The sequence below is a fragment of the Salarias fasciatus genome, chromosome 7 (assembly GCF_902148845.1).
Source record: "Salarias fasciatus chromosome 7, fSalaFa1.1, whole genome shotgun sequence".
Lineage (NCBI taxonomy): Eukaryota > Metazoa > Chordata > Actinopteri > Blenniiformes > Blenniidae > Salarias > Salarias fasciatus.
The window spans coordinates 21,078,366-21,086,520 of record NC_043751.1 but is presented as its reverse complement, the minus strand read 5'-3'; positions in this window follow the sequence as shown (position 1 = coordinate 21,086,520).

The window sequence follows — 8,155 nt, the reverse complement described above, 5'->3', positions numbered from 1 at the left end:
TTAGACTACATTGATAATAACCTTCCTGCATTCAGCCCTCAACATGCAAGGCACATATTACAAATGATCCAAGATGTGTTTAATGATATTGATGATATACTGCCTGCCTCTCCCCGAGAGAGCAGCTTCTGGAAACCAGACATGTTACTCTGGCTATTTTGATGATGCAGATGAAAATACAGATTGTGAATCAAATATAGATGCAAATTCCAGTTCTGATGAGTTTTCATGCTTTCTGAGAAAAGGTAATGTCATGCATTACTGTCAAGTCGGTTTGAGTTTCTGTGCTGCTCCTCACTTGAACGGAGTGTTCTCTTCGCATGAATGTTAGACAGGATTTCACTCAAAGAATCAGTCCAAGTTTTCTTTCAATACTTTTATTGTCCACAATTTTTTGGTTCCTTTAGGTTCATTTAGTTTTCTTTTGATTTCTTAACCCTTTAGTGAGTTCTTAGTTTCTTTAAACTTCTTTAGGTTCTCAGTCTTTAGCTCTGAGCTGTTATGAGGTTCTCAGGTGAAAAACTAGAGAAAACAAAATATAGCTCAATTAATCCTAAATTTGTGGTATTTAAGTATTTTACAAAAGTTCATTCAAAGTAATAAATCACCGTTAACGATTTGGTATCAAAGAACCAAGTAATTTCAACAAAGATAGATTTTAAACAAACATTTTAAATCTAATAACCCAAACTTTGCACTTCAATGGGGAATAAACACATTAAAGTTTACATTTGAAGCTGGAATGTCCCAGGCGCTCCCGAATGCAACACACATTTATCCTTTCAACCAGAAGAGATATTTATTCAACCACCATTCCGCAGCTCTTACCAGCCGTCCATCCAGATCGAAGAGTTCTTTTGCATAGGTTAATTCCAGAGAACACTTTTCTGATCTTTACCAGATTGTGAGCTGTCTCCTGCTCCATGCAGGAAGGCTGCTAGACAGGTCTCCTCCCCGCCCAGCTGGCCAGGGGCATCAATCAGGTGATTGGATTCACCTGGTCTTTCTCCTTCCTGATGGGGGATGGGAGGCAGAGCCAGTTCACTGCCACTTTTGACAGAACAATTAACTGTCTGTTGCCCATTACTGTACTGAATCGAGCCGATCTGGGTTTATCATAGCATTCCTAATATTTATGCCTTCATGTTTGGGGACCACTTGAACAGTGCCAACCTCCACTGTTCTTAGCTGATGTTCATCTAATTTAGAAACTTACACAACCATTTTTAATCAAACTTTCAATGTTAAAATTACTTTGTACAGTTAATATTTGTAAACCACATAACTTGTCACTCCTTATAGAAATGAAAATGACAGATTTTCTTCAAAGACTTTAATATTGAATAGGTCAAAGTCATCTATATACAATAATTCAGTTATTAAAAAGGAATTTACACAAAAGCACTGTTTACTGAATTTTTTGGAGTGGACTTCAGCAGGAAGCAAATACTCCAGATATATCAGACACACAAAAATGTGTGTGTAGCTTTACTTTAAAACTACACCCCACTCTCTGTTTGTCCTTCATCCACGATCTGAAGTGCACGTAGTTTAATGTGGACAAGAGGTCCTCCTCAAAGCCTGGGAAAGCTTTGAATTCTCTCCCAGGATGACTTTCCAGTAGCTCTCCTATAGGGTGACCGCTGTGTTACGACCAGCTCGTTTAGGAGAAAGAAAAAAGGCAGCAACAAAAAAGCCACAGATGTTGAGTGGAAAATAAAGTTGTTTATTAGCAAAAGTAAGATTAAACAGGAACTAAAATAGACTCTAAACTAGAGATGTCAGGCCACAAACACAAAGGCCAAAAGGTAACTAAAACTAATGGAAATACAACAAAGGTTCCTCAAAGCAAAATCACAGAATCAGGTGCCTCACCACACTCATACAGACACACAAAACACATACACACACTTAGGGAGGACAAAAATGGAAAACAATACGGCGACACGCTCCAAGAACTTGAATGTCATTTCTTTGGTCAGGTTTGCAATGGCTTCCACTTTCCACTCAAGGGCATACCGAGTGTGGTCATATGCTTTAAAAATCAGCAGGACCACTTTGTACAGTCTTAATACTCTCTCACCATCTCCTTCCCTTATTGCATCTAGGAAGCTAGGCAAAAAAAAATTTAAAAAATCTCCTTGCGACAGTATGTTCTTTATTGTGGTCTTGGTTGATACTGTCTGCAGGACGGCTGTGTTTTCAGTCTTCAGTTTTCAGAAGTACTTCATCGCGTCTGCTCTGCCAAACGTTGTTTTCTTATTGCCACCCTATGATTGGTTGAAATACCAAACTTGCGGAGTTCTTCATAAACAGATTTTTTGGCACCGCCGTTTTGGAGAACACTGTTGACGTAATATGCAAATGCATTTGGCTTGTTTTCAACTCTTCCTCTCAGGAGTACTGAAGCAGCAGCACAGACATGAAGTGGAGAGTCTTGTGCGACAGTGGACAAAGCTGAGAAGAGAAATGGAGTTAGATGCTCCAACTCGATTTTCATTTTGTCAAAAGAAAAAGATGCCAAGTCATCGGGAGAACAATGAAAGAGAGTGAAATCTTGATTGCGGCAAAGTTTTTGGCATTCATCGTCCAGTAGATCGAGCATGGACTCTGTGATCATTTGTCTCAATTTGTCATGTTTCATCATGTGGTTTGCAGCAGTTGACCACTTCTTTTTTGCAATATTATGCACAATCCTTGCAGCTGGTGATGTTGTACACTGGAATGTAACTTGGTGGCGACTTGACGGGTATAGAACATTTACCTGAAAGTATAGCAGAAGGCAAAACTATTAGCTCTAGACTAGGCCTGGGCGATTATATGATTGTGATTGGTGATCGCGATTAATTTCCAGTCGATCACGGTGATCTGCTGTGAGCACATTTACTCGATCAGACATGGCAGAAATGTGCGTGACACAGTCGACTTTTTCCTGCTCAACTTCCGCCTGCAAGTTGTCTGAGAAGTAAACAGAGATGGAGCTGAACGTGGAGCTGAGGGCAGCGAAGCAGATGAAGTCACCCATGTATTGGCGTTATCCTCTGAAGATGACGCTGCTGTTGACAGGAAAGGCTGCTCCACGCTGCACCGCTGCTAGCACACCGATCCGCAAGGAGTCTGGTCTTTTGAGTCCAGAAAGTACTTGTGATACAGTTTAACTAACGATCGTTCAGTTCTCTTTTACTGAAAATGACGGTGCATCGCATCATTGAACATATCACCACTTCTTGCCGCTAACGCTCTGTTTCTAACAACATGCAGACTGAGCCTGCAGTGCCGTTCTTCTTCTGTGGTGTCTGTGTAAAATAAGGTTGAACATGCAAACAGCACACCTAGTGGCAGGAAGTGCAAATGCAGTCATGGCGTCGTCTGTGCACCGTGGTCTGAATGAGGATCTCCCTGAGTTTATTCCAAATGTTTCAGAAACCAGAATATTTATCTTAACACGAATATTGACTGCATGTAAACGCAGCCAGTGCTGTCTTTTCAGGCCACTGCACCATACGAGCAACATTCTAAGAGGAGAAAAACGATTAATTTTGTCTATTTTTTTTATATTATTGTAGTTTTGTACTGTTACATTTTAAATATAATCTGTCCAATCTAGATTATTTAAATTGTGTACATTTGATGCAAGCATTAATGATGGCAGCAGCATATTTAGCATCACAACTTGAAAATAATGTTTACATTCTAAAGCACCTTCATTATCCCCAGGCGGTTTCTTTAGTTTTTTTTAATCTTTTATAGCAACAAAAATCCTCAGGGCTGTAAACTGTCACACTTTAACTAACAATCGTTCAGTTCTTCTCTTTAACTGAAAAAACAATGCATTGCAAGATTTTATTATCTTGGTGCTAGATTTTTTTTCCCCATTTACACACGCGACACACAATCAGTGATTGTTTCTGTGATATTTGGCAATTTTTTATTCTGAAACGTGCACATTTATCTTCATTGTGCGTTTCTACAGTTTATTGCACATTGTTTTTGTTTTTTTCTTCATGTGTTTACATGTTGCAAAGGGGATTTTTTTTTTTGTTTTCCCTGTCATATAATTGGCTATTTTTGTATTGATTTTATTATTATAAATATATTTCAGTTGGAAACTAAATGCTATGGCTCAGTCATTTATTAAAAAATTATTTTGTACTGTGCACAATACTGTGCAAAATTATAAGTTTCTGCACAAAAACTGCAGAAATGTATGATATAGTGGCTAAATATCAGATTCCAAGGCTGAATTGCATACAGATTCCTGTAGTGGAAATTAAAAGTATTTTAAAGTCAGATTCCTTTCAAATAAGTTATAAACTTACTTATTATAGTTTGGCATAGGTTGGTCTCCAAATGGCCAAATGAAGGGTTCTCCTGGTTCTATCCAAAGTAAACACTATAAAATCTGTGTGCTTTATGCTGATCTCATAAAAACCTGGTCCAGTTGTAGTACAGGAGCTGCTGAATGCAGTCAGTGGCGGCTTTATGGCTACTTCATTGTTATCATGGTGTTTTTCAGTATGGAATCTGGAAAAAAAAAATAGGCGAGAGTAAAGTTTCATTTTTTCCCTCTACTTTATCAAAATGTGCTCAGGCATGTTAAAATGCACAGTGTTGTTGACAGATATTGATGGATTTCACAATGTTTTGGGGCATTTTCAATAGAATTAAAAGCAACGCGCCAAATATCGTGATAATATCGTGAATCGTGATATTTTGGGCCACCAATATCGTGATATCAAATTTTCATATCGGCACATGCCTAATTTCGGGCAAACAAACTTATATACTATGTTTCTGGGCTTCTGTGACCTATATGACGTGACTGAAAAATAGCATAATATGACTCCTTTAAAGGAGAACTACGCAACTTTTGCTCTCGCGCTCCCCCACTGTCGTAAAAGTTCTCCACATCACCCGCCCCCGCATGCAGAGAGCGTCCCACTCCCGTTTCCTTTTTTTCTGCTTGTCAGACAAAGGTTTTTTCTGTCTTTTTGGTCCTGCCATCCGTGAGCACCTAATGGTGCGTTCAAACCGGACGCGTCGCAAGCGTCACGGGCGGCGCTTTTCTATGCAAAGTCTATGGTGGATGAGCGTCGTGGAGCGGCAGGTGGCGGTTCAGGAGCGTCAGGAAGCGTCGACTTTTCAAGCGTTTCGAGCGTCTGATGCTGCGTTCACACCGGACGCATCGTGGGCTTTGTCGACACTTGGGATGCCTCGAAGCTGACGCTTGACACCAGGTGGTCACAAAGCTCACAATGCTCGCGACGCTCTTGACGCGCGTCAGTTTATTAGCGCACAGGAAGCTGTGATTTCTGTTTCCAGCTATGGCGGATCGCATTAGGAGAGTGTCTTGGCTTTATTTGTTAGCTAGCTAACCCTATCCTTTCTATTCTTGTCTCTGCAGTGGTCTGACGACGTGTCATAAAGCTCAGGACGAGCGCACACAGCCACAATCAACTTGTCTTCCATTGTTGTCTTTCTTTTCCGGACTCCTGGTCCTGACGTAAACAACATGAAACGTAGTGACGTAGCACCGGAGGGATCGTCTCTGATTGGTTGACGCCCAGCGGCAGCGCATCAAAAGTTCAGTTTTCCGAACTCTCAAAAAGCAACGCTCACGATGCCGGGGACGCGCGTCGTGGGCGTCAGACGCTCAAAACGCTCGAAAAGCTTGAAAAGTCAATGCTCCTGAAGCACCGCCCGCCACTCCACGACGCTCGTCCACCATAGACTTTGCATAGAAAAGCGCCGCCCGCGACGCTTGCCACGCGTCTGGTGTGAACGCACCATGACGCCCACGACGCACGTCCCCGGCGTCAGGAGTGCCACTTTTTGAGAGTTCGGAAAACTGAACTTTTGACGCGCTGCCGCTGGGCGTCAACCAATCAGAGACGATCCCTCCGATGTTACGTCACTGACGCACGTTAGGTCCATTGAAGCTTGTCCACCATAGACTTTGAATGTAGCAACGCCCGTGACACTTGCAACACGTCCGGTGTGAATGCACCATTAATCAGGTCTGATCCTCTGAAAGTTGCAAGTGCTGCATTCAAGACAAGACACCAGGGGGAGGGGAGAGATTGGTGAATCAGCACCAAGTCTTTGTTTACCCCCACAGGGATTCTGAAAAACATTTATTGAGGTAAAAAAATAAAAGTTGCATAGTTCTGCTTTAAGGAGGTCCTCTCAGTACTTTTTTCTTTTCCAAGAGTAGTTTTATGAGCAAGTAGTAGCAATGTTTTTACATAAGTATTTCTACTGGACAATATAAACATTTATATCCAAACTTTCTAACGTGTGCATGCATACCATTTCCAAGGTAGGGTGGAATAACTAATATGAAAACGTAAAAGCAGAAAGAGGCAAAAAAAAAAAAAAAACTTTCTTACCTTCACCACACTTTTTATCTTGCCTTGTCCAGGGATGTTGAGTGGCATAGTCATGCCATTTGGTGTTGAAGCATGGTATTTTCGTCGTTTTGCTGTCCAGGGTGCTTCAGAAGGCGACTCTCTCGGTGTCTTTTCCCTATCAACTTCTTGTGGTGTCACAGGCGCAGTCTCCGCTTCTGATTTAATATCTTCAGAGGCCCTCCACTTACTCAATGTGGCCATCGCTGTCTCTATTGTTTTAACCAGCGAGAAACATTTCAGGCAGATGCGCAAAGATTTGTTGACCTGTGGCTCCAAGCGAAGTCCACACGCCGCCAGACGTCCGAACACATTTTCAGATCCTTCATAAATCTTCTTCGTGTGCGTAAGGCGGCCGTCTTTGCGGCAGTTCTCCTTGCAAAGACGACAAAAGTCATTTATACTGACTTCAGCCATGATTTTCTCTTCTCTTCTCTTCTTTCTCTTCTTCTGTTTGGCGAGTATCTGCCCCACGCTGCGAGAACGCGCGCTGCCGCGAGTTTTTGCGTGTAGAAAAGCAAACGCATGTTGATGACGTATTTATTTTGAAGCGCTGATTGACTGGACTGCGCTGTCAGTCAAATAAATAACCGACACTACCTTGTCCCCAGATCCACCCTCGCAAAGTTTGGGCACACTTTCTCTTTCAATGTTTTTTTCCTTTGTTTTCATGACATTATAGATTGTCACTGTAGCCATCATAACTATGAATGAATACACATGGAACTTCAGAGGACAGCCTAAAAAACAGCTTCTCTCCAAGAGCCATCACCATCCTCTCTCACGCACCCCATGAAATATAGACACACTTAAACTTTCAATACACTTTTTTTACTGTACCAAACAATCAATGTTCTTTAAAAAAATTACTCATACGTATATTTTTTTTAAGATATTTATCCTTTGTGATATTTATATTGTGTATTTGTTATATCAGTTGTGCCTGCTCTGGAAATGAGAAACTCTCCATTATCATATAATGGGGAAAAAAAAAAAAAACATTCTGATTGTTATTCGTGGGCTCCAGTTTCAATGTTCGTGTCATATGTGGAAATGAAGTATGATGCTTCTCTATTAGAAGTTCCGTTTCAAGTGTGCATTGAAGATAGCGTTTGTTCTGGTTTTAAGATATTTACATAGTAAACAAATGAATAAAAATAACATTACAATAATTGGCGGAACTACACTGTGTCACTCCACTGATCACAGATGATGGAGGCTACAGTTCAGTTAGAGTTTGATTCATAAGAAACAATCGTATGATACGCTTTCATTTGTCACCATATCCACATTTGACTATTTGACACTTGATTATTTGACATGTTGAGTGTATAAATACAGAGTGATAGAGAGAGCCATACAGAGCGACTCCTGCTGGTCATTCTTTGGAACTACTTTTATGAAGTAGGGAAACTAAAAAAATGCAGTTTAGCGGCTAACAATTTAAACCAAAGAGCACAAAAGCACATATATGTGCATAGTAGTTGTAGGACATAACGTTTAATGTAAAATCGTCATTGATGTTGATGATTCGATTCTAGACTTTTTTTTCGGCTTGGCATTTTTTATTTGACATAAAAGTCAACAACTTCATTGAGAGTAGTTATAAATGAATTTAAATATTTTGATGATTTGATGTTGTAATATGAAGTATATTACAGTTTGTAACCTTTGACAGGTTTGCAAACACCTTGCAGTAGACTGAGTGGAACTTGTTTGTCGTCCATTTTTCCGCCGGACAGTTTTCA